This window comes from Lissotriton vulgaris, chromosome 7 (assembly GCF_964263255.1).
Source record: "Lissotriton vulgaris chromosome 7, aLisVul1.2, whole genome shotgun sequence".
In the NCBI taxonomy this organism is placed as follows: domain Eukaryota; kingdom Metazoa; phylum Chordata; class Amphibia; order Caudata; family Salamandridae; genus Lissotriton; species Lissotriton vulgaris.
In genome coordinates, this window is record NC_141695.1 from 393500451 (window position 1) to 393522150 (window position 21700).

Below are 21700 nucleotides of genomic sequence, written 5' to 3' on the forward strand. Positions count from 1 at the left end.
ATGTATGACTGTTTTGTGACCTATTGAGCTGTAACAACTTTAGAGGTGTGCTCTGTGAATCGCAAAGGGCTTACCCTATTGTGAGCAGCCACAGGCTTACTCTTTTGTGGTTATGTGTTTGTATTTGCATGGCCTTTCTTAAAACCCTGCTTACCCTTCCCTAAATCTTTTCTATTTTGTAGTAAGTATTCTCTAGTATACAGTTACCCTCCTTGATCACTCTACATATACAACAAAACTGGATACTTTATTTTAATACTTTATTTTCCCAATTTTACACACCGGAATACAGAAAAGGGTCAATATATTGCAGTAGAGATCATCAGTCATGGCGAAAAGCAGCAGACACATCATAAAATACAGTCAGTAAAGCAGGAAGAGATGTACATGGAAAATGAGGTGCAGACAATATTCTAGAATAAAGGCAACATACGTAAAGCACAAATCTGCATTAAATAAAAGCCATATTACACAGATACACCAATACTTCGCTGGAATCACGACAGCATCAAAGGTGATCGCATAAAGAAGGGTCACAAAATCAATGAACATTGTCTGAAAAAAACCTAAAAGCAGTCTGTGTAGCCCACCCCCTCCGGGACAATCCCCTGTGAAGTCTGTGATGGCAGAACGGGTCGGGTCTTGGTAATACAGTTCCTGTATGGGCCCCAAATGTCCACTGGGCGTGACGCGCCAGGTATCAGAGTGGAATATTCCTCGCAATTTGTATTGCAGCATGCCAAACTACGAAGCCAAACCGCTCGTTTTGGGGATCTCTTGCTGCCCCACAATATGTCAACCTCTCTTTTGGCCAACAAGAAACCCAACGCAGCTAATTTTCTGACTGCCCGAGGGAAGTTAGCCACATACCCAAGCAAGGCGATCTCAGGGACGGGCTCCAGTTGCATGGAGAGCATGTCGCTAAGCATGGCGTGAACTAAGAACCAATAAAGTTGTATCTTCGGGCAAGTCCACGAGAGATGGGCAAAATCTGCAGAAGGAGCACCACATTTCCGGCAGTGATGTGGTCTGTTGGGATAAATTTTATGCGAATGTACAGGAGTGTGATACATTCTTCGAAGAAACTTAAAATGTAATAGCTTGTGTCTACTATTTAAAAAGACCTCTTTAGTCGCCCTGCAACAGTATTCCCATTGGTCGTCCGTTATAGGCTCACCCAAGTCTGCCTCCCATGCCACCCGAACCTTGACATCTGAAAAGGGAATGGATTCATTACATTGCTTATATAATTTGGAGACCAAATGTGCACCGTTTGTGTTTTGAATAAGCAGTGTAAATGGTGGAGTGGGGTCTGGGGCATTCGGATAGGAAGGAAAAGAAGCCCGAAGCATGGAGTGCAATCGAGTCAAGACGAACGTGTCCATGAAGGTGTGTTCAGAAAAACAGGTGTCCTCCGACACTGAAAAAACATGGCCTTCGGGGAATAGGTCGCCCACCATACAAATGTGAAATTTCGTCAGAGTGCGAAGAATCAAAGTCTCAGCTGTTATGGGAGCCACAAAGGATTGGGAAGGGGCAGGCAACGCCAGAGAATACAGAAGATCAAGGCCCAAAAGTCTGAGCAATCCCTATGCCCAACATGTGGTCAAGACTGTTTGAATGTCTCGGGGTCCCGAGGGAATCCAGTAGGTAGCAATTCGGAAAGAAGACGAGCCAGCACCAAGTCTGCTTCAGGTTTCAAATAAAATGCGTGTGTCCAGATGAAACCAGGCATGAGCATATCAGCATTGTGCAATCAGATATTACAAATAGAAGTCTGGGACCGCAAAGCCCCCTACAGCATATGGCAGGGTCAGAGTTCGCCAGCTAACCCTAGGTGTTTTGTCTCCCCAAACGAGGCGTAACAACAATGAGCGCAATTGGGAAAAGTAAGTTTTGGTGAGCGGGATGGGGATGTTATTGAAAAGATATAAAAATCTTGGAAGGACCACCATTTTAATAATGGCGACTCTCCCGGCCATGGATAATGGCAGACGGAGCCATTTTGCAATTTGCGATTCCAGAGAATTAATTGCACTGCCGTAGTTTAGTCGGATCATGGTATCGGAATCAAGGTGGATCTGAACACCAAAGTATCTGACCGAGTCCAGGCACCACTCAAGTGGGTACTCGCAATTCCAGGCAGTAGTGCTGGCGGTAAGAAGAAAAAATGACCGATTTATGCGAATTTATGTGAAGCCCGGAAAATGTACAAACCGGATTATCTCTGCCACGAGGGGTGCTAAATTAAGCTGAGGCTGTCTGACATATAAAATAGTGTCATCGGCGTAGAGTGAAATCAACAGGCCCCGGGTCAATGAAAAAGGGTCGGAGATTTACCGTTCAGCCGTAGTCTGGCAGTTATTTGGGTGTAGAGCAAGGCCACCGTGGAGACAAAACACTCGAGCATCCCCATGCGCCTCATAATGGACAAGAAAAAGGCCCACTCAAGGAAGTCAAATGCCTTCTCTGCATCTAGAAGGACAGCGGCGGCAGGCGTAGCCGGGTCAATTCTATGTAAAACAGTGGTCCTCAAGGTGAGGGAAGTTGGACCAATGCGGCACAAAACCCGATTGCACCGGGGAAATGATCGACTCCATCAATAAAGACAGGCGTATCGCAATGACCTTGACAAGAATTTTGTAATCAAGGTTCAGTAAGGACAGCAGCCTGTAGGAGCTACACAGTTTCGGATCCTTACCGGGTTTCAGCAGGAGAATAATGACCGCTTCGCTGAACGTTGGAGGAAGACAGCCCACTTTGAGCGCCTGAGCGTAAACCTCGACCAAACTGGGAAACAAAATGTCTTTATAGGCGTTATCAAAATCTGCCGAAAAGCCATCCAGGCCAGGAGCAGAGGAGTCGCGCAGTACCTCTATGACCTCCAAAATGCTGTCCTGGGTGATGGGGACCGCCAAAAAATCCTGCATATATCTCTCTTAGTATACCATGGCTATCTCTGCGAGGTAGTTGCCCTGGTCTCGCATATCTACTGAGATCTTGGAGGTGTAGAGCGCTTTTTAATACCTTAGAAAGGAATCGCGTATGTCTGGAGTTGAATGCAGCACGGTGTCATTCGGGCCAATGAGTTCCGTAATGTAAGAGGAGTCCCTAGGGGGCCGAAGGGTTTGAGCCAACAGTCTACCAGGCCTCTTGCCCTCCCCATACCGCCGCGCAGTGATCTGCTTTTGCAGGAACAGTAGCTCGCGTTCAGCTGCGTCTCTAAAGTCAGTCATCAATTCTAGCTGTCTCACTTTGACCTTATCAGAAGTGGCGATCAACAGTTCCCGATCCAGGGCAGCGATGTCTTTTTCAATCCTATTTAACGTCTTGCGCAAATCAAGGAGCACATCAGCATGTTTAGTTATGCATACGCCTCTGATGTAGGCCTTGAACCCCTCCCAAAGAACCGCCCAGGTGTCCACAGAGCCAGTGTTGAGCTCAAAGTAATCCTCAATGGATTCCCGGATCTCTTCAAGAAAAGTCGGGTCCGCTAGTGCCTTCCCGGGTAAACGCCACTGTCGCTCGAAGCCACCCGGCCTGGAAATTAGCAGTTTGAGGACAACAGGGGCGTGGTCTGAGAGAGTACGGGGCAGGGTGAGGAGATCATCTACCAAACCCAAAAGACCCAGGGAGACTAACCAATAATCTATCCTAGTCCAGGTGTCGTGGAACCGAGAGTAATGCGGGAAGTCAGGAAGACCAGGGTGCAGCTGCCTCTCGATATCTATCAAGGAGAAGTGAGTGCAAATGTCGCGTAGGGCTTGCCGGGAACGTGTCTTGACGACAGGTGAGATAGAAGTACTATCCCTGGAAGGGTCAAGTAGCAGATTGAAATCGCCCCCCATTATTATTAATCCCTGGTCCAATGAAAGAAGCAGTACGTGTAAGTCGTGGAAAAAGGAGGGGGAATCAGTGTTTGGGCCGTAAACCCCAATAAAGGAGATCTTATGTCCCAGGAGGGAACCTGTAACAATCAGCGTCCAACCTTCCACATCAGTCCAAGTCTTGTGTAATGCAAAAGGGACCCTTTTATGTATGAATATGGCAACCCCCCTGGCATACCGGCTATAGTTGGAGAAAAATCTGTGAGAACCCCAGCTTTTAGCGACGGAGGAAGGGTCAGAATTGGATAGGTGCGTCTCCTGCAGGAATACAACGTTTATGTTGTGTCGGACAATATTATTAAGGACTTGTCTACATTTCTTAGAGTTATTTAGACCTCTGACGTTCTATGACATCATAGATAGCCCGGAAGGCCCGGGCTGTAAACCTAATCTAACCATACCAAAATTTAAAATGCAAAAAAGCTGTAAAGCATGCAATCATTTTGCCACATATTGATTCATAACCAGCAATGATTCCAGTTGTGTAAAGAAACAAAACAAGTAGCCCCCCGCCACCCCCACCCAGCCTCAATTCAACCACAAGGAGGCAAACCCAAATTTGCATAATTAAACAATAGAACAATGTGAATGTACCAATCACAAAAATAGCCTGAAAGCCATAAAGCAAAAACGTCATGGGATACAAAAAACCTTTGGTATTCACCATAGAGCGAAGCAACGCCACGCCGGTCAGGCAAGGGCAATAGAACTGCAAGCAACAATTAAGGAGATGTGAGCGTGGTAAAAAACAGTGGCACACAGCAATAATATGTCAAGGCAATCAACCTGTACCCGGCTCTGGGAACAGATTCACACTGGCCTGTGAGTCTCCTTTTGGTGAAGAGTCAGTGTTCGGTTCGGCAGGAGTTCCAGAGCGACCCCCCTTGTAATTATGACAACATTCCTGTGCCTCAGCGGGGGTGTCAAAGATGTGAGGTCTGCCATTCATGTCGACCCTCAGTCATGCCGGCTATAACATACCATATCTGAGGCCCAAGTTCCAACAAAACTGGATACTTAGCTGTGATCTTTTTCCCTTAGTTGGTGAATAGCATTTTGCAATATGTGAGTAATATTGGTGTAGTACTACTTCATGCTCTTTGCAATGTAGTTTGTGAATAGCTCCCTAAGTGAGGCAGCCTTTGCTTCTCTGAATAGAGGACTGTTAATAATGTTGTACCATATTTTCGAGATTCCCACATGTTAATAGACCTATTAGTTATATTTATATATATTTGAGACAACAAAGGGACCCAATTAAGGGGGTCATTATGATGGCGGATTTCCTGCATCCTCCGGGCCGGCGGAAGCCACCGCCGGCCCGGAGGATGCGGGAAACCCGCCGCGGAGGCTTGAAAGACCCACCGCCAAATTAGGATGGCTGGTGGGTCTTACAATCTGTCCTCCGCTTTTCCGCCGCGGTCGGAAGGCGACCACGGCGGAAAAGCATTAACATGGCTGGCGGTGTCTATCAAACACCGCCATCCATATTAGGATGGAGTACAAAGTATGCTTTTCCACGGCGGCTTTTCTGCTGTGGAAAAGCATACGGAGCTTCACTTCGGGGGCCCGTTGTGGGCCCCCTGGGTGAAGGGGGGGTGGGGGTGCACATGGGGGGTACCTATGGTACACCCCTGCATTTGCGTGGACAAAGCGGCAGGCACCGCGCGGTGCCTGCTGCTTTGTGCACGCAAATTCTGTGCATGCTTTTTTAACATTGCGGAGGGTGCAGCTTGCAGCTGCACCCGCCGCAATGTTAAAGATTGAGGATGTGACCGCCAGGGTGGCAGTCACATCCTAATTGCACAGGAGGGAACTCCGCAGGCAATGCGGAGGTTCCCTCCTACTCTATGGTGGCGGACGAACTCAGGTCCGTCCGCCATCATAATCGGCCCCTAAGTCGGAAGGGACCTTGGGGATAATGCTATTCAAACAACAGTGGTCCCTTTATGAAAAAATATACACAGTGAATAAATATAGATTCAGTCGTAGCTATATTGATTTGGACTTGTCCAGCCGGACAGAGGTCTAGTATTTACTTGTAGTTGAATATAAAAAATGTTACACAACAGTTCACAAAGTGGGGCACAAGCCTGCACCCTACTTAACACATGTGCAACAGACATTCAGTGACAAAACTGGAACAAAAGGGCTTGTAGGCAAAAGCATGAGGTTTGAAGTACCAGTAATTGCACAATGTCATGGTACAACAGAACATAACCAACACCTTTACATCAGTAGTACACATAAAGTTTTGATCTTTGTATAAGGTGTTATTTGAAGTCGACGGCGTTTCGATCCGTTATCTTGATACACGGATCATCATCAGGACATAATTATTATGCCTAGCAATTATAGCCTCAGATGCCTGGTGGGGAGAGAGGGGAGAAAGGCAGTGGGCAAGGGGATTAGGAGTAGTGAAAAACAATAAAATCACATTTCAACAACACATACTTGGTGCTAAGATTCATTCCATGCACAGTCGGTGCATAATTGTGTTTTAATGGCATAGACATAGTCCTGAGTGGTGGCGTTAAAATATTGTGAAGGCACGTGAGGGTGACTTTCATTTGTAAGCTAGGAGCAACAATTCACACAGTGGTAGTCAGCTTTTGAGAAGTAAGGCATGCTGTAGTTTAACAGTTAACCAATTCATGCTCATGCTTTTGCCTACAAGCCCATTTGTTCCAGTTCTGTCACTGAATGTCTGTTGCACATGTGTTAAGTAGGGTGCAGGCTTGTGCCCCACTTTGTGAACTGTTGTGTAACATTTCTTTCTTATATTCAACTACAAGTAAATACTAGACTTCTGTCTGGCTGGACAAGTCCAAATCAATATAGCTACGACTGAGTCAATATTTATTCACTGTGTATATTTTTCCTAAAGGGACCACTGTTGTTTGAATACTATTAGTTATATGAGCACAAGATGAAAGGGTATGTTTCTGTGCAGATATCTTCAGTTCCACTAATACTTAGTTCTGTTTGTGCAATTTCATTTTCAATGAGCTGTATGAGCAAGAACACTATCAACTATGAGTGAGGGCTGGGCTTTTGAACAGTGATGATCAAGAAGGGGGTCAGGGAGGCAATTATTCCTACACATATAATCAGTTAGATTTAGATGTGAATAAACTTTGTTTTTTATGATACCTGTAAGATACCTATATGATTGGTTAAACAAATATTTAGAAAATGGTATCTGTGCTGACTTACAAAAGATTAATTGCCAATAATGTTGTGACTTGATGGTAATCACGATTTCGGGTCTCAGGTCCTGTGATGTTTTATTTTGAATCGACCAAATAGGTGAGGCGTAAGATTAATGAGACTACATTCATATGCATTGAAGAGAGTTTAAAAGGTGAGATGACATCACCTTAGATTTGAAAGAGGAGATTTGTAGAATGATACCGGTGGAAGAAGTTGAAATGGGCAGATATTTGAAAGATCAATATATGAAATGACTAGATATCACTGGATGATTGAAAAAGTGGGTCTCACAGTTTAAGAGAAACCTGTATAGTACAGTGATATTCTAGTTTAGTAGATAGATGTGCACGGAATTCATCAATACCTGGTATTTCGATGTGAATTAAGTCGCATATTAACCAAATGGGATGGGTAGACAAACAGTATATAGGAACCATGAGTCCTTTTCATTTCTAAGACTCAGGTAACTTACATCCGTGGTCACAGGGTTGAGATCTACATGACAGGGTGGATATTACTGTAGAATAGTTGTATATGGAGCAAAGAGTAAACCGGGGAGCAAAGCGGATCTAGTTGAGTGGGGAATGTCGATACAAATAATTTTACTAATGGTGATTGGTAAAGAAGACTGGACATCGCCTTCAGCCACGCCACCGGACTGCACTGGACGGACCACAGCTGCGTCCACTTCAGCTTCAGAAGGACCACGATCCACCACCACCAGCAGCAGGTTGCACGCAGAAGCTGGAACAAGATCACAGCCGACCAACTCGCGACCTCCCTGAGCATGAACCCTCCCACCTGCACACCGAACCCAAGCCAGGCGGTCACCAACCTCACCAAGTGGATCAGCGACTGCGCAGACGACCTCGCCCCCCTGAGGACCCCGCCTAGCAGACCCGGCAGCAAGAAAGCCCCATGGTTCACCGACGAACTCAAGAGCTCCAAGAAGAACTGCCGAGCCCTCGAGAGAACCTGGCGCAGAGACCCAACTCCGGACAACATGGCTGCCCTCAAGCTCGCCACCCGAAAGCACCACCAACTCATCCACACCACCAAGAAAACCGCATTCAAGGAACGACTGGACAACAACGCACATAACAACAAGGAACTCTTCAACATCGTCAAAGAGCTCTCCAACCCCAACGCCGGAAACAACGACATCACCCCTTCGCAAGACCTCTGCAACTCCCTCGCCTCCTACTTCCACAACAAGATCGCGGACATACACAACAGCTTCAGCACTCAACCGACGCACGCCACGACCGAACCCCCGCCCCCCACCACCACCCTCCGCGCCTGGACTCCGATCAACACCGAAGACACCATCCGCACGATGAACTCCATCCACTCCGGATCTCCGACCGACCCCTGCCCTCACCACGTCTTCAACAAGGCCGACGCTGTCATCGCACCCCACCTGCGGGACATCATCAACAACTCCTTCGACACCGCTACCTTCCCGGAGAGCTGGAAGCACGCCGAACTCAGCGCCCTACTCAAGAAGCCATCAGCCGACCCCACCGACCTCAAGAACTACCGCCCCATCTCGCTGCTCCCGTTTCCTGCAAAAGTCATCGAGAAGACCGTCAACAAGCAGCTGGCCGCCTTCCTTGAGACGAACGGATCCCTCGACCCCTCGCAGTCTGGCTTCCGGGCAAACCACAGCACCGAGACTGCCCTGATCGCAGCCACCGATGACATCCGAGCCCTGCTCGACAACGGAGAAACAGCGGCCCTCATCCTCCTAGACCTCTCCGCGGCCTTCGACACTGTCTGCCACCGTACCCTAGTACAGCGCCTCAGCAACGTCGGAGTCCAGGAGAAGGCACTGGAGTGGATCATCTCCTTCCTCGCCGGAAGGACACAGAGAGTCCGCCTCCCCCCGTTCAGATCGGAAGCCACCGAAGTCATCTGCGGCGTCCCTCAAGGCTCTTCGCTCAGTCCAACCCTCTTCAACGTCTACATGGGCCCCCTCGCAGACATCGCACGCCAGCACAACCTCAACATCATCTCCTACGCCGACGACACCCAGCTGATCCTCTCCCTCACCATTGACCCCGCCACCGCCAGAGACAACCTACACGAAGGGATGAAAGAGGTAGCCGAATGGATGAAGAACAGCCGCCTGAAACTGAACTCGGACAAGACGGAAGTCCTCATCCTGGGATCCTCACCCTCCACCTGGGACGACTCCTGGTGGCCCCCCGCCCTGGGCAGCGCACCCCAACCAACAGACCACGCACGCAACCTGGGCTTTTTCCTGGACTCCTCCCTCTCCATGACCAGACAAGTCAACGCCGTCTCCTCGTCGTGCTTCAACATCCTGCGCATGCTACGTAAGATCTTCCGGTGGATCCCCACCGAGACCAGGAAGACGGTCACCCAGGCCCTCGTCACCAGCCGTCTGGACTACGGCAACTCCCTCTACGCCGGAACCACCGCCAAGCTCCAGAAGAGACTCCGGCGGATCCAGAACACCTCAGCACGTCTTATCCTGGAAATCCCCCGTCGCAGCCACATCTCCGGACACCTGAGAGACCTGCACTGGCTCCCGGTCAACAAGAGAATCACCTTCCGACTCCTCACCCACGCACACAAAGCCCTACACAACCAAGGCCCGGGATACCTCAACAGCCGCCTCAACTTCTACGCTCCCAAACGCCAGCTTCGATCGACCGGCCACGCCCTCGCCACCGTCCCCCGCATCCGAAGAGCCACCACAAGAGGACCGTCCTTCTCCTACCTCGCCGCCAAGACATGGAACTCCCTCCCAACCCACCTCCACCTGACCCAGGACCACCTCGCCTTCAGGAAGCAACTCAAGACCTGGCTGTTCGAGCAGTAGCGGACCCCCCTCCCCTAGCGCCTTGAGACCCTTTGGGTGTGTAGTGCGCTATATAAATGCTGTGATTGATTGATTGATTGGTAGTATTAAATTAAGGTTGTATCCTGAGAGGGATCGCCGTAGATGGACTATAGTATGTTTATAATTGTTCACGGTGCTGTGATTGTCTCATATTGCCAACAGGATACTATTCTAAGCATTTCCGGTTCTCGCAAAGGTAGAGGAATGGGCAGTGCCTTAAATGGGAAAAAAATAGTGCAGGTACTCATTTAAATGTGGTGAGTGGGCGGGGCTAAATGCACGACATACAAAGTTTTTCAGCTTATATACTAGTTGCAATACACACGAGAAATGTATTTTTTTAAATAAATCAGGTTAATCCCTTATACAAAATGAAAGTCAAACTGTGATATTTTAACCTTTCTTTATTTTGTCATATTTCTCACAAAAACACACACACAAGCAAACACTGACACAAAAGAATCGGTGGGATTTAAAGCCATTTTAACCTCCCATGGCTTTTCTCATTGTGCTGTAACTGGGCTGCCTCGATTCCTTGCAACACAGCATGATGGCGAACACGAAGATATCATGCAAATGAGTCCACGCTGAATAGTTCAGCATGGGCTCAGCTCATGGCTTTAAAAGTGATTTGGCTGAACAAAGAGAAATGCCAATGCGCCTACCCTCCAGGAGTACCGGTACTCTCCACGGCCATAGAGAAGTGCCGGTACTCAGAGTGATAAAAAAAAGAAGTGCTGGTACTCAGTACCGGTGAGTACCTGCCCATTTAAAGCACTGGGAATGGGCGGTTTTCATTATGGAAATAAAGGTGCGGACCACTGAGGAAGTCGGGCAAAGTCGAATGATAGGGCTTGGTGATTGGCCAAATTGTTTTGAGTGCACTTTTGTTTCTTGTTTTAATCCACACACAGTCAAGTGACCCACATCTCACACATCTACACTTTTTTAGGTCCCTCACACCCACTGCATCAAAATGGCATGGAATAAAAAATCTCTGCCAAAGAGCCCCTCACAGGGTGGCTGTCAGGTATTGCAGCGCCGACCTGACGAGGAGCAAGCCCTATGATGAAGCATGACACCTAACTGGCTGGGTGTGTGAGGGCACTTATTCTGAAAGGAGGAATTCCCCTTTTCCCTCCCTTCGTTCAGTGAACATTGGGTTACATATAGCCCACCTAGTGTCCCCTCTTCTCGGTAGGAACTGCATAATATCTTGTTGGATAGCTCTCCCGATCCCTCCCTGTCACGCATCGCAGCATCTTTGGCTGCTGTGCTGCATTGCGTGACTTCTTTGAAAATCTGCCCCTGGATGTGTCACGTGCTTGGTGTCGCGGCGCACATTCTCAGTGGTATCCTGCAGGAACAAAGTCTCTTTCCAGTCACATCTAATAAACAAATAAAACCCAGAGATGTGTGTAAAGACTGCAAAAGAGTGTGTGATCTCGGGGCAGACCTGGGGTCTTTTCTGTCTCTATCCATTTCAGTCGGGCTCGTTGAAGCTGAAAGTGATGGACAGGGGTCTTCACAAGCAGGTTCGTCATGGGCAGGGGGCACATCCCTGCCCCGCTCTCCTCCCGCCCTTCTCGGCTGTGCAACAAACAGACCAACCATTTCACTTGACAGCTTGGTAAGTTCTGAGCCGATAAGGTCTCACACCTGCTGTTAATTAGCTGCTCTAAATGTGTTATATTAAGTTACAGGGTTTGGGCGTAGCGGAGCGCTTGCTAATTAATTGGCCTCTTGGCGCTCCGAGTAGGCAGGCCCGTGCCTGGGATTATGTGCTAGCCAACGAAAGATCTCAGTAGAGCTCGATGGGGAGGGAGGGGAGGGGGGGTGGGCGACTGTAGGTGTGTAAAGTGGTTTGAAGGATGCTCAGTAGAGGGGTGGGTCCTGAGACTGCTGGGCGAACTTAAGTGGAAGGGGGTGTAAGGCAGGCCCCTTGAGCCCCTGCACTGCGAGGGGGACCCCAACAGTTCATTCAGCCACAGTTCAATGAATATCGGAGGGACATGAGGAACTCAGCGACCCCTCACCACAATCTGCGGGGGGCTTTATTTGGAAGCACGCCACTGGTATGTGGTAAATGTCCTGGTTTGCTCGTCTGGCTGTTCTTCGGTTGCTCCTGGCCTGTTCCTGTTTCTTCCTTCAGGATCTGGTCCGACATTAGCCAATGTGTATTGTAGGCTCAAGTTCCTCGGTTATTTTTCCTCTGTCTGTTAGTCTGGCCTAATAGCAATACTCAGTTCAGGGACGTTGAAAGATGCGAATGGACGGTGGGTCAAGTCTTATACTTTCATGGATTTCTTTCAAGATGTTTGGAGCAAAACCCGACAAGAGCAGCTGGAAACGGAAGTTCTTTTGCAGCTGGGTGCTGCGGAGGTGTCTTTGTTTATCGGAGAATATTTGATATTTAGATATTATGGCCAGGTGCTGTGGCTTTCTGAAAGAGTTCCAAGGTATTGGTAGATCAGAAGGTCGTCGGGCTGGAGGGAAATGTCTATATATTTCTGCGGTTCAAAGCCTTCTTCACACTTAACAAGTGCATTCGCACTTTAAAGAAACACATTCGTTTTACTCATTGACAACTGTCCCTTTTTAATGCGCCAACCCTCAAACTACTCTCTTCGATGTGTTTTAAAGTCTTCTCGCTTTAAATCACTAAAATGAATCATCCATTAAATTCATGGAAAAAGATGTTTGTTACCTTACAATAGGTAAATATTCCTTTCACATTTCTATGTGTGATAGTATCCAATTTATTTACAACCAGGATGCCTTCTCGGTGCGCTAATGTAAACAAGGTGAATATTCATCTTTTAGAGAGCATTACGCCACGATGCACTAACAGTCCATAAACCAGCTGCCTCTGAAATCCCTTGTGATCTGTACCTCTGCCTGTGACCCTTACGGTGTCCACTGCTTTTTGCTTGGTTCGCTCCATACGATATCATGTACATACATGCAGAACATGATCCCCTACCTCTGACGGGAAGTTGCACACATGACATATTGTGTATCTCTTCACTGTAGCGCAATACTATATATATATATATATATATATATATATATATATATATATATATATATATATATATATATATATATATATATATATATATATATATATATATATATATATATATATATATATATCATAATACATTATCAACGATGCTCATTTGATGAGATCAATATGTGAAAATAATAGGCCAAGACCTCACGGCTTGTTAAAGCAATCTTTGAATTCTCCTCAATCTAGGTTTTATAGCATGGTGGGTGCATGCAGCATTTCCTTAACGTAGACTCGTGCCGAATCTCTGCATTCACTGCTGTGACACAGTGTTTATAGACACGAATATGTAGTTTATATAGGAGCACATATATTGCATACTACAACTATATTTGTATGTATATATGATATATTTAGGGAACTGTGTACCTCACCTCTGACTGGAATTTAGACCCATCCCTACTCACGTCGAATGGTATATATAAGGCTGTGATATCTTTTTCTGACAAAACAGTATAATTGCACCGAATAACAGGAACATTAGTTTCCCACCTGCTTTTAGGACAGTTTCTCTGCTATCCAGGTTCAAGGTTGGCCAACACGAGTGGCCTATGCTGGTTGGTCCTGGGGCTTTTCGAGTAGAAATCACACCCATGGATGAGTGCACCTGTGTTCTTCACAAGACATGTTGGCCTAAATTACAAGTTGGGTGCCATGTCTTTGTTTGTGCTGTGAAAAACCCTTAACTAGAAGCGCTGAATATAAACAAAGATTACAGGAAAATGCAATCTCTGACAGTGTGTTACAGCACCCACCTGCAGGATGATGCCTGGGCACACTCACACCTTGTGCTCCTTTCTGCAGGGGTGCCTGCACGTATATCCAGAAGTGGGTCCTGTGCTCATGGTGGTACAGGATCCAAGCTCTACCTTGCCTTAAGTCAGACTGGGACTGCATGTGTTCCTGTCTGGAGGAGACTTGCCTGGCAGTTCAGACTGGATTGTTCCTATTGGAGCAGGTAAAAGACTGATTTGAAAATGGTTGGTCTCTGCTGGAAGAAGAGCACTGTCTTGATGATTAAAGTGGATGAGATTATTTCAAGCATTCCTTTCCAACATTTTTTCAGCGCTGTACATGATCTAAGTGTGATGGGTATACTCAGATCTGTGTTCTGTGCTCACTGTGCCATAGGATTCACGCTGTACCTCACTGGCAGGCCTAAGTAGGCTGAAACCATTTTGCTGTTGCTTGCGTACCGGTTGGGTGAGGAATCTGGTTTGTAGTCTGGCTGGACTGTACCTATTGGAAAATGATCAAGAGATATTTGAAGATGGCAGGTCTCTGTCTAGATTGGCATAGTAGCTTAAAACGATGGAATCGAATGCAGCTCAAGTGATCACTACCGGCTGAGATTAACTCGAGCATTCCATCCATCACTTTTTGTTTATTGCTGTTCATGACCTAAGTACGACAGCTGTTCTTAGACATGGGCCTTGTGTTTGCAGTGCTACAGGACCTCACTGACAGAGACTAAGCAGTCTGTCACTAGTCTGGGGTTGCTTGCGTTCCCGCTTGGAGTGGACCTGGAGGGCAGTCCAAGCTGGACTCCATCTATTGGAGCAAAAATCACAATAGACTGGAATTTGGTCTGAGTTATTGCCAATGGCTGATAATAATTCATGCATCTCAACCATCATTTATTGTTTGTTGCTCTTCTTTCCCTAATGGAAAGGGTATGCCCAGATATGGGGCCCATGCTAACTGTCCCATAGGACTCAAGTAGTACTCTCTGACGAGGCATAAGTAGTTGAAAACTGCTCTGAGGCTGCTTCTGTTCCTGTATGGAGGGAAATTGAGATAGCAGGTTTGGGATGGACTGTTCCTTACCGCCTTAGCTGCAGCCGTTATTTCGGCGCAGAACTGGGCGTTCCAAAGAGTGGGCAGGTCGCGTCGGCCGTTGAACATTCGCAGCACCAGCCAGGTAGTGCTCCGAACGTTTGGCGGCCGACGGCAGCATCTATGAGGCTAAGGAGCATGAGTAGCAATGAAATGCATGTAGCAGGTCTCTGACTTGCGTGGTATAGTGGTTGAAAAATACTGGATTGGAGCTATCACCAGTACCTAAGATGAATCCAATAATTTCATCCATCACTTGTTGTTTCTTGCTATTATAATTGGTACTTCGATGTGGGCACAAAGGCAAAGTGTTGCATAGGAGAAGGAATGCCTCATTTTGATCATGCCAGCGCAGAATGTGACAGGCATAATCTGCATCATACAAGGGGCTGCACCCTTTATATAATACCAAAGTGGGCATGGGCGTCACCAATGATTTGTGATTTAAGTTCAAAAGCAGGTGGTGCGGTATGGAAAATGTATTTTTGTATGTAATCAGTGTTGCATCTGCATTTAGGGTACTTTTTAATGGGCTTTTTGAAGAGCTGGAAGGTCAGTGAGAAATGACTTTGGAGGTTATGGACCCTATCCCCGGGGGCGGGGGTGACCCACTTGTGGGACACCCCCGCGCCGCACGGCCACCAGCTGCTGCGTGTGCCTCTGCCTCGCTGCCTGCCTCGCTGCCGGCTGACTCCGCTGTCGTTTGTTTTGTTTTTGTTTTGTCCATCATTTGTGCTTGTTTAACCAGTATTTTTGCCCGTGTTAGCGTTTTTTACTTCCATTTGTGCCTGTTATTTTTTGTTAGTTTGTGCCTGTATTAGCGTTCTCCTTCCTGTTTGCCCGCCTACCTCGCCGCCCTCCGCCTTCCCTCCCCGCTCCCCGCTTCCCGCCACCACCGCTGACCCCGCCCCTTTTTTCCTTCTGTTCCCTCCCCGCTCCCGCCTCCCAGCTGCTCCGCCCACCCGCGCACTTCGCCTTATATGGCGACCGTGCAAACGCGCAGCGGTCACGCGCAGCGGGCGCGCCGATTGTGCGCCGAAGGCGCGCCAAAGGTAAGCCCGTCTACGCCCGTCCGCGCCTGGACCGCGCCCAGTGCCAGGACCCCTGGTCCTCGAAGACCCCGACCGACCCGCCGGACGTACTCAGCCGCCACCCTCAGCGCACTCAACACCGGCCGCCTCCCAGAGTGCCACCAAGCCACACCACGACGCACCCACGGACCTTTCAGCTGCCACGCCTGCAAATTCACCTGCATCCGGACCTGCCCCGCACCAACACCCGCCAAGTCGAACACCAGCAGCACCCACCTCAAGTGCATCCTGCTCAACACCCGCTCCGTCCACAGACACGCCATCGAACTCTGGAACCTCCTCGACACCACAGCCCCTGACGTTGCCTTCCTCACAGAGACCTGGATGAACGCCTCTTCAGCTCCCGACATCGCCATCGCTATCCCAGAGGGCTACAAGATCGTCCGGAGGGACCGCGACGCCAACCAGATGGGAGGAGGCATCGCCATCATCCACAGGAACACCATCCGTCTCACGACCAGCACCGACAACACCCTGACCACCGCCGAACACCTGCATTTCCAGATCCACACCGACCCGAACACCACCCTTAGAGGCACCCTGATCTACCGACCCCCGGGACCACGCACACAATTCAGCGAGGACATCGCCGACTTCGTCAGCCCGCATGCCCTCCCCTCCGCCGACTACATCCTCCTGGGGGACCTAAACTTCCACCTGGAGAACAACAACGACCGCAACACCAGCACCCTGCTCGACAACCTCGCCAATCTTGGACTCAAGCAGCTGGTGTCCACCCCCACCCACCTTGCCGGACACACACTCGACGCAGTCTTCTCTTCCAGCACAGACATCGACTTCAGCCACGCCACAGAGCTTCAATGGACGGACCACAGCTGCGTCCACTTCACCCTCAAGAGAACGACGACCCACCACCACCAGCAACAGGCCGCCCGCAGAAGCTGGAACAAGATCACAGCAGACCAGCTCGCCACCTCCCTGAGCCAGCACCCTCCTGCCAGCTCAGCGAACCCCAGCCAGGCCGCCGACAACCTCACGAAGTGGATCAGCAACTGCGCGGACGAACTCGCCCCGCTGAGGACCCCGCCCAGCAGATCCGGCAGCAAGAAAGCCCCGTGGTTCACCGACGAACTCAAGAGCTCCAAGAAGAACTGCCGAGCCCTCGAGAAAGTCTGGAGAAGGGAACCTACACCAGACAACAGGACCACCTTCAAGCTGGCCACCCGGAAGCACCACCAGCTGATCCGCGCCGCCAAGAAAACTGCTTTCAAGGACCGGCTGGACAACAACGCACACAACTGCAAGGAACTCTTCAACATCGTGAAAGAGCTATCCAACCCCAGCGCAGGAAACAACGACATCACCCCATCGCAAGACCTCTGCAACTCCCTCGCTTCATACTTCCACAACAAGATCGCGGACATACACAACAGCTTCAACAACCAACCAACGCACACCAAGACCGATCAAACACCCTCCACCACCACCCTCCACGCCTGGACCCCGATCAGCACCGAAGACACCATCCGCACGATGAACTCCATCCACTCCGGATCACCGACCGACCCCTGCCCTCACCACGTCTTCAACAAGGCTGACGCTGTCATCGCACCCCACCTGCGAGACATCATCAACACATCCTTCGACACCGCCACCTTCCCTGAGAGCTGGAAGCACGCCGAACTCAGCGCTCTACTCAAGAAACCCACAGCGGACCCCACCGAACTCAAGAATTACCGCCCCATCTCGCTCCTCCCGTTTCCAGCCAAAGTCATCGAGAAGACCGTCAACAAGCAGATGGCCGCCTTCTCGAGACGAATGGATCCCTCGACCCCTCACAGTCCGGCTTCCGAGCCAATCACAGCACCGAGACCGCCCTCATCGCCGCCACCGATGACATCCGAGCCCTGATGGACAACGGAGAAACAGCGGCCCTCATTGTGAAATCTGACAAATTCGATGTACATAGACAGCATTCATTTCACCTCTTCTCCCACTCCTCTCCTTGTGAGCACCATGGATACTGCAAATTATTGACCGTATCACCCTGCCAGTAAGAACCCGTACCCCTGTGCATATGTACGGCCATTCTAGGCACCATGGCCCTTTTTACCCATTAGACTCCCCAGCTTCCCTCCTGCGCGTATCTTGCACCCCCTCTCTCATGTATAGGCCATGAAACCCGCTCCCTTTGCGCGACCCTGATGTGAAAGGTAACCCTCCTGCTTGACCCAGGCCTTCTCCATTCCCCTCTCGAAGAAGTATCCTTCGCCTCAGCTGACATAGCCCCCCAATTGTATCTGACTGCCCCTGTTCCCCCATGTACAGGTCGTAAGATCTCTCTCTCTCTCCCTCTCTGCGCGGCTCTGGTCCTGCACGCACCCCGTCCCCCCCCTCCTTCTCCTCACATGAACAAGTCGTAAACCCTCTTCTTCCGCAAAGCCCTGTCCTTGAGAGTCACGGCCGCGCCTGACCAGCACCTCCTTCCCTTCCATGAATGCCCCTCTGTTGACGAGCCTTCCCTCCACGCTCGATTGTCCACGCAGACATGAATACCACTCCTTTGATGACCCCTTCCCCCGAGTCCGGCTGACCACACATGTCCGAGGCCATCGCCTAAGCCAGGAGATACCATTTACTGCCCTTATTGTATGCCTAGCCACCCCACCCCCTGGGCCATGATCAGGCGCACACATCCTACGACACACTCAGCTGCATGATTGCCCTCCCCTCTTATCAGCAGGTCAAGGGTCCCCATTGTGAATGTATGTGGAATAGGATCATCACGAGGATTATAGGAATGTTTCCCTTTTGCGACACATTGACCTGATTGTATCATCAAATGTTCTGCAAATGTATAAAAACCGGAGTCTCACGCTCACTTGTCAGAGCACCTCCCGAAAGACACTGTGTTTCGTGTCCGAAATGACATGCTCTCCTCATGAGAATTAAACTCTGTTCTTGATTCCTGCTTCCAGCGCCCGTCTCTTTATTTTTGGTAACTATTCAGAATGGGAACTAAGAGGCGGTTTGCGCCAGCTACCTGGGCATCGTTAGAATTATGGGCTCACTTTCCACAATTGGCGTCCCAACGCGGGGTCCATCAGTGACATGGGGTTCGGTAAGAGAGATCCAGACGAAAAAGTGAACGTCTAAAATGATCGGGGTATGCCTGCCTTGAGAGGGCCCTAGCCCGGCTGCCGATCGACAGAACTTCACCAATTCTGAACGGACCTCTCTTGAGTGACCTATTGTCCTGACTGGAATCCCACAGGAATGCTACATGGAGTAAGAGAACGATCGGGCGCTGGAGGAAGGAGTCGAAGAACTGTCCGTATGGTCCGGTCCGGGTAAGATTAAGTAGGGTGTTTTTACGCCTGATTGGTAGGGTGGCTCTGTCCACCTGATTGATTGATTGTTTGTATTGAAAACCAGTATTTGTATACTGGCATTATTGGTATTGGTTCATTTAGCTTTGAGGGCTACTTGACATATTGGTTCTCTTGTGAGAACGAGACATTCTCTGTTTGCAAACAGCGGCGAATAGGAACGTCGTCCCTCTTTGCAGATAGAGAAGGGTAGGTAATGCAGACTTTTGTCCCCGGTGTGATCCGTCGTGCCTACTTTTCTCCCCACTGAATTGTTTGAAGTCGATTAATAATCGATTGTTGCTCTTTGAGATCTTCCCTGTCCACAAACAGAGATGAATAGGAATATTCTGTTCCCTTTATGGATAGCGAAGGGCAGGTAATGCAGACATTTGTCCCCGTTGTAATCCGTCATGCCTGTTTTTCTCCCCACTGATTGGTTGGTTGCCTGGACATTGTTGTTCCAGGAATTGTTTCGTTTGAGGTATTTTCTATTTGCAAACAACGTAAAATAGAAACACTCTGTCTAGTCTTTGCAAGTAGAAAAGGGTAGGTTATGCCCCTTTGTGAATTCGTCAGTCCTACCCACTCCCCACTGGTTGGTTATTGTGGGGTAGCTCGCATGGTCCGCCCAGGAGACTACTCTTATGGAGGACATATGCTCTCTACTCATGGGCCATTTAATAGAAATAGACCGACTGGTCCGTCCAGGAGGCTACCCTAGTAAGTGGAAGTACATCGCTCGGTCTGTCCAGGATGATACCCTAATGAAGGAATATATGTTCCCCTTTTGATCGATAATCTCGTTCCACCCCGGACCATTTATTGGAGGGGACTCGTCTGGTCCGTCCAGATGTACCCCCCTAGTGAAAAGGACACATAAAAATATGAAGTGATCACCGTTCCCTACTAACAGAAAGCTTTGGCTCGAAACACGCTAAGGAAGAGAAAGAAAAATAAAAAGAAATCAGGCTAAGTCAGTAACCCCCTGATGAGCTTTTGACTTCACCAAAAATAAGAAACATTAGAAGTAGTTCGTGATAAGAAATATAAAATGGCGAAAAAGATTCGATATCAGAACATAGCCACGAGGTAGCTAGGCTTCACTGCCTGTTCCTGTTCCCAACATGTCTGCCTCATTGCCCGCCCCGCCCAAATAACGGTCACATGAAATAGAAACAACTCAATAAGTACCTACCCCCATTCCGGAAGCTCCCGAAGTGCAACAGGCCCGCGGTTACGCCCATCCGGAAGGCGAGGCCTGGAGGCACGAGGGACTCGCCTGCCCACGGTCAGAAAGAGACGATGTTGGGCAGGCGGGCCAAAAGGGATGACAAGGACCTCTCCGTCTTCTCCCTTCTGCCGCCCTGCAGGCCGCGGGGAGAGAGGGGGCTGTCTTGCCTCGGCCGCCGACCACCCCTCTCTCTCACCCGATCCGGCTCCTGTTGAGGGCCGGAGCCAAGGCGAAACGACAGCGAATCAAGTAGTCCCGCCACATTTCAAATTCGCCGCATGCCATCATCTGCTGGTCCAGAGCCGAAGCCAAGGCAAGAACGGCGGCAGATCAGCTAGTCCCGCCACATGCCAAATTCACCGCCTGCCTTCATAGGTATAGGCGGTCCAGCCACATTCCACGCTCCCTGGAGAGTTGAAGGTAGTCCCGCCACATGTCGCCGAGGGAAGGGGGGGGGCTGTCTTGCCTCAGCCGCCGACCACCCCCCCCCATCATCAATGGCTGGCATGGCCGATGTCGAAAACTATGGAGCCGGGGAACGGCGCAGGGTCGCTGGAAGGGGGAGGTGCCTCGAACGACCCTCCCCTACCTCCCTCCAGGTGGAGGCTTCCAGCGACACCCCAACGCTCTTCGCTTAAGGGTCAACATCAAAAAGAGGTCCTCTGCCCAGGACGGGCACACGCTCCATATCGCCTCTCCTCGACCTTGAAGATTCTATAAGAGCCGGGGGGCCCCCGACCCCCTGCATGGGTGCCCCCATCCCCTTTGCTGGGAACCACGACAGCGGTGCTGCTCCTGCCGGCACCAGACTCGGATCGGAAATGGCTAAGATACCGCCACGGCACAAGCTTGTTCAGTTCCGGAGGAACACCAGAATGACCCGGTAGGAAAATTGTTGCCGCCCTTCCCACTCTTTGACTCATGGTTCATATTGTTAGACTGTTAACCACACTGCACGAGACTTTCTGAACTGCCAATGGAAAAGTTCTGGGCCAACCTTGCGAGACTAGAGACACTCTGACTATGCTAGAACTCGCCTGACCCCACCCAAAATGGCGCCGACGCAAAATGTGACGTTTTTAATGAACTTTGTTGCACCCTGATCGCGCAAGCTTTTTGCACCGAGATATATATAACGTTTGGATAATGAAAGTAAATATGAAGGATA